This window comes from Lissotriton vulgaris, chromosome 3_1 (genome assembly GCF_964263255.1).
Source record: "Lissotriton vulgaris chromosome 3_1, aLisVul1.2, whole genome shotgun sequence".
NCBI classification, from domain to species: Eukaryota; Metazoa; Chordata; class Amphibia; order Caudata; family Salamandridae; genus Lissotriton; species Lissotriton vulgaris.
In genome coordinates this window covers 1,363,133,323-1,363,139,677 of record NC_141689.1, presented here as the reverse complement: position 1 = coordinate 1,363,139,677, position 6,355 = coordinate 1,363,133,323, and the positions used below count along the sequence as shown (strand labels likewise).

At 41.4% G+C, this 6,355-nt stretch overlaps 1 pseudogene; it reads right to left on the bottom strand.

Annotated features, from left to right (window-relative positions):
• Positions 1-4,324: 4,324 nt before the first annotated feature.
• Positions 4,325-5,709, bottom strand: LOC147727894 (uncharacterized; annotated as a pseudogene).
• Between the last annotated feature and the right edge of the window lie 646 nt (positions 5,710-6,355).

The following is a 6,355-nucleotide window of genomic DNA, read 5'->3' as shown; positions in this document are numbered from 1 at the left end:
ACAGGAGGTTTAGTGGATATAAGGGACGTAATGTAATGATATTTATGAATGGAACCAAGGAGAGCTAAAAAGGCTGGCGGGGCTGGGCAGAGCTGGCGGAGCCTCGTCACAAGATAAAACCAGAGCCGGCACAAATCAATGCATGCTGCTCAATGCACTAGTCAAATCAATGTTATGACTATGGCTCACGGCTCACGCCTCTGCTCGCAGTGCTCACAGCGCAACCTGCCGCTCCCCCTCAATCACTCCCTGCTCCACAGCCGCGTTTCCTCAGCATTTTTCCTCAGCTGAGTATACTTAATACTTAAAACGCTTGGTACCTGCTGATTCACTGAGTCTCATCCAGTTGTGGAACGCCGTGAAATTCGGGACCAGGATTAAAATGGGACTGGTTGAAGCCCCCCTTTCCCCACTCTTCCCCACTCTTTCACTTGTATTCTTATCTTATCTTCGCTCCTGCTGCTGAACCGTTGCACTGCCTCGTCTCCTTCAACTTTCCTTCAGCTTGTGGCTCAAAATGTTCTGCTCCCTCTGCTGTTCAGTTCGGCTGCGGATCACGCCGCGCTGTACTTCCGCACCGCTCCGCTGCCCCACCTCTTCAGAACGCTGCTCCACCGCCCTTCTTCATACGGACTTGCCGTGCAACTTGCCGTGCCTCTCTCAATACGGCTCCGCGACTCCACCGCTCTGCGCTCTGCGCGTCTCCTCCTCGCTGCCGCTTGCGACCCGGAACCGGAAGCAACCAGAAAGAGCGGACACCAATTTCACCTGTTGGCATGAGACAGTGTTATAGACAGAGCTACGTAAGGTTTGTAAATAAAAAGACCCTGCAGTCCAGCTTAGCGGGGATTAAAAAGTACACCTGGGTTCCTACGATCATTTGGGTCACACATGCACCAACATCCTTGCAGACACTACATTGGCGAAATGCAGGGCCCGACGAGCCCCTATCCCCAGCACACTTAGCCGTCGAACCTTACCTGCCTTCCACTCAGCTTACCGCCTCCTGCTTCGCAACAGCAGCAACCACACTGTGCCAAAGTATTGAAAGACGCCTTCCACTTAGGTGGCCATGTTGTTCACACCGCTCTAGGGAGGCAACCCGAACATGGCGGTCTCACTCCATCAGCGCACCGGTCTGCTCTCCGGGTCAAGGGGAGTGCTTCCACACACTCAAAGGGGCTTGCAAGCTACTTGACTCCCTGCATACCCCAAGAGGCCTACAGCTAAGACAGCCAGACTGGTTTTCTATCTTTGGATCCATTTCAAAGGGGAACAAAGAAATTAAAGGAGGAAAGACAGGGTCAGAACCATTTATAGAAGTCACAGGTTTGGTAAATGAGGAGCAGAAAGACAGGAGAGGGAATAGAAGAGTGTGAGGCCCAGTGGCCAAAGAGTATGGGGGGTGCTCGGAGCCACGAGGGCACAGCAGACGCAGGCGGCCCTGCTAAAGAGGCCGCACGATAAACCTTACATAACCAGGTGTGCAATGCCCATTGGACTCAAAGGGCTTCAGCTCCCCCCCCCCGTCGTGTGTGGCAGCCCGGGATGAGACAGCTTCCCGGGCACACATCAGCCGCACCCGAGTACTTCACAGGTCGTAAAGTCATCTCGCTTTTTCAAATTGCATATAAGAAAGAGCCCTGATGAAACGCGTCGGCTGTTTGACATATGTATTGACTAATGAACAACAAAGATGTACTACTAACTGATCGCCATCATCTCTGTTGCAATAATATCAATAAAGAACATTTTGGAATTCACATCTGTGAACCTTTCTGATATTTCTTGTGGAATTTGTCGCTCCCTCAATTCATTGGAATTTTGTTATGGACACAATTGGATTTTTTCGGTGGATCCAAATGAGGTTTTGAGCTGACATTGGCCTGTTAACTATGAGAACCACTTTATATATGGATTTGGTTATTGTCTGTGCTGACTGAGTAACCCTCACCGTTTTCTGTTTACTAGTATTTATTAGTTTAAATATTGCATTAGTAAACAATAAGACCACATTACTAAATTAGTCAATTACAGTTTTCCACGCAAGCAGATTAGTATTCCCACGTGTATTTGTGTGTGCATTCTATACTATGTTGATTAATGTTTTCCACACCATGCAATTAATAAAGGTTACATTTATGAGGAAACTATTTCGCAAGGGGTATACAAAATTTTGTTTCTCCACCTCGCTCCATCACCAAATATCTCCCAAAATTTTGCAAATTTTTATCAAAACATGTTTCGAGTTCTTCAGATTAGCATGGTTTATACTTTAGTATCATTTTCTGTGGCTTCTTTAAAGATCTTTTCTTCAAATTCCTCCATCTCTATATCACAGTTTTCTCTTTCTCGTTTTTCTTGAATTGCTTTCATTGACTTTCTAACATTCCTTCTTTTTCTATATATGCAACATAATCTTAACATCAAAAACACTAATACTATTATTGTCACTGGAATTAGTATCTTACCTACAATTGAACTACCTATTTCTTGAAACCAATGTTTAACTGCTGAAAGACATTTACCAAGTCGTTCAAGAACACCCTCAACCTCCAGTGGTTAAATTTCCTTATGCAACTCTGTAATGTTTGTAATGTACTTTTCAATGTTTTGACTTTTATCTGAAATGTAGGTACAACAGTGCTTTACCGTCAAAATTCCACAAACTCCTCTTTCTTTTGCCATTATTATATCAAGAGCAAGACGATTTTGCATTACCATAGCTCTCATGGCAACCATTTCGGTGTTTACCATTAAAAATCCACCAGCTGTGTCTGTTGACAAACGATCTACTATGATTGACAATCTTCGAATTCGATTTGCATTAAAAGATATTCTCACTGCTTGTATCAGTGCTCTAAAAATATCACCTATTATTTCTATTACACTCTCTCTTTTTCTACGACTTAAAGGTTTACCTATCTCATGTATTCCATGTGTACCCCTATCTACATGAAAGATTTTTGGAAAGACCAGACCCACGTAGCATGTCCCATACCAATGGTCCGGTAATCTATAGTAAGCTTTGTTCCCACAGATAAAATATATTCCAGGAAAAACTGGATCTTTTCCCCCTTTAAATCCCCAACCCCCTATAATTCTATAGGTGTCTTTACATTGACTCGCTCCCACAAAATAATTGTCATACGCAGTGTTGTCTCTTCTTATACAGAATTTCCCTAACAATGGAGTATCTATATTTATAGCCACATTCACATTTCTATCATCGATGTTTTCATCTTCAAATGTCCAATATTTGGATTTCTCATGCTTTACCTTCTCACTACGTTTATAAGCAATTCTTCTCTCTTCAACCATACTAGAAATGCTTTCTCCTCAACTCTCATTTTACATGTCAAATAATTTTGAAGGCATACTCGTGACTCAATTCGTCTATTTCCAAAAAGAATTCCCCCAATACTTTGGCGGGCTTCATTTTATTCAAAGCATTAACAATTTTTCACTACGCGAAAACATAATCTGAATTTGAATAATAATATTCTAACTTTCCTGTTTGATAAAACAGGCTTGCAATCACACTACACGTGACACCATATGTAAGTGGAAGATGGTGATACGTCACCCCTTCTGAAACAAATGCAGGTAATTTTACACAAACGTAACAGTCACTGGCATCCATAGTCTTAACATATTCAAATAACAATCTTGAAAATGTATTCTTAGTATAATCACTAATGGGCCTATCCTGATGCATTTCTGGTCTACATGCTGTTTGTTAGACTTTGATTCCACATTTTGTCCACTTGAACTCACATTATGTTTCAACTTCACTAAGTTATCCTGGAAAGGAATGACAATAGCTAAGATTATCCATATCAATATTATTAATCCTGCACATATCAAACATGATCTACACCATTTTCTAAAAATAGAAAATTTCGTTTTGAGATCACTGCTAGACATTTTTTTTTATACAGCAATTTTTCTAACAATTTGTCTTCAACCTTTTGTCACTTATAAATCTTTCACCTTTAACTAACAATGTTCTTCTTATCAGGATTTCAAGTTTTTGTCTTTCACTTTATACCTTTGACCAATTGTTACTTTTCTCTGTGATCCAGTTCTTTACTCACTTTTCCAATTGACTTTGGGCAGTTCAATTTCTCTTGGCTACTGTTTACTTCTTCAATCGGAGGTAACACTATGTATGTCCATTCAGGTGATTTGTACTTCTGATTTGGTCTTCTCACTCTTTTTGGCCTTTGGACAACTTCTATTCTTTTTCCCAACGATTCCTTTTGACTGGTTATTTCATTTACTTGATTTTCTGGCTTTCTTTCTTTGTTAACCAGTTTAAATCTCAGTCCATCATTTCCTTTAGGCCAATTATCTCCATTACAAACTCTTTTTTTGTCTTAGGCTCTGTGGTGTTATGCTCCACTCTCCAAGCCCTTTTTCTTGAACTCTTTCTTAATGGAGTTTCATCTGTACTGCCGTCAGTTTCACTTTCAGTCTCTTCAACAGTTTTATTTATGACAAACTTTATAATGTCTTTCTCTTTTTCAAGATCAGTTTTCTCTCTTGTCAGTTCTTTCACTCTGTTAGGAACATCTCCATAGCTGGTACTTGGAATCTCATCCTTATCGTGAGTTGTTTCCTCTTTTCCAGTGTCAGGATTTTCGTTCCTGCTTCCAGAGCTTTCAGACTGTTCTACAGTATTTTCTTGATCACCAGTTTTATCTCCACATTGCTCAGTGTCCTTACTGGTGTCAGTCTCTACTAATTCTTGATCTTCAGATTGATCTTCAGAATTTGGTATTTCAACAGTTTCTCCTTCTCCTTCAGACGCAGAGCTAGCATCTGATACTTCCAGATGTCGACGTTCTTGTCGAGCTTCAGTATCTGGACTTCTCTCTGGTTCACCTTACGAGTCAGAATCAGTTGTGCTATCACCTTCCTTATTTGGATTCTCAGGTTCAGGCACACGAATGGTGTGGCTTGCATGTACCCATCTCTTCACTCCGGCACATTTAACTGCAGTGGTGCTGACCAATATGACTTGTCTTGGTCTCTGCCAACGAGGCCCCAAACACTTTCTTCTGCGATGTACCTTTATCCGAACCCAATCTCCAGGAACTAGATCATGAGCTGGATTTTTCTTTTTCCTGTTTGATTCAGTTCCAGCTTGATGGAACACAGAAGTCACCACGTTAGACAGGTTTTTGCAGTAATCCAGTATGATGTCATCATTAATTGTTAACAATTTATCAACTGGTACAAATGCTTGTCTCGTCACCCTGCCCATTAAAATCTCATGGAGACTTAATCCAGTCTTTCTGTCAGGTATGCTTCTTAAGGTCACCAAAACAAGTGGTAATGTATCTGGCCACTTTAGTTCTGTTGCCAAACACATTTTTGCAATTCTGTTTTTTTTATTGTTCCATTCACTTGTTCAACCACTCCTGAAGCCTCAGGTCTGTAAGCACAATGCAGTTTCTGACGAATGTCCAGTGCCTGACAGATTATTTGCATAAATTCATTCTGAAAGTGGGTTCCACGATCAGTTTCGATCGTCACTGGAAATCCGAACCTTGGGATTATCTTACGTAAAAGCAATTTTGCAACAGTTGGCCCATCATTTCTCCTTGTGGGGAAGGTCTCTACCCATCGAGAGAACAAACAAATGATCACCAAAACATATCTGAGTCGGTTACAAGGTGGAAGTTCAATCAAATCCAACTGCATTAGTGTGAATGGACCTCCCTCCCGTCCTATGGTTCCCAAACTCGCAATTGTTTTTCTGTTTGGATTAAATGGCTGACATACCAGGCATCTCTGGCACAGACTTTCAGCTATCATCCTGAACTTTGGATTGTACCAAGTCTGTCTAAATAGAGGAAGCATGGCATCTCTTCCAACATGAGCTTGACCATGATACATTCTGGCCATGTTTGAAATCATACTATCAGGCATTACTGGTCTTTCATCTTTGTAAACCCAAATCTCATCTTCCTCTCTTTGTCTGCATCCTGCTTTTAACCAGACATTTTTCTCTTCCTCATCAGCTTCTTCCTGCATTTGCCTCACTTCCTGCCAAGTCTCAACTACTGTAGTTAGTATTAAAGAACTTGAAACATGCTCCTTTTCCCTGTCCCGATTGATGGATGCAAGATTTTTAGCACAGTACTTTGCAATTGAGTCTACATACCTGTTACCTCGGGTGATATAATCATCCCCCGTTCTTGTGAGCTGCACACTTCACCACAGCAATCTTGTTAGGCAATTGAATTGCATCTATCAACATTCTCACAAACTCGGCATTACGTATTGGTGATCCTGCAGAAGTCAAATAACCTCTTTGGGACCATAGCTGTCTGTAATCATGGACAAC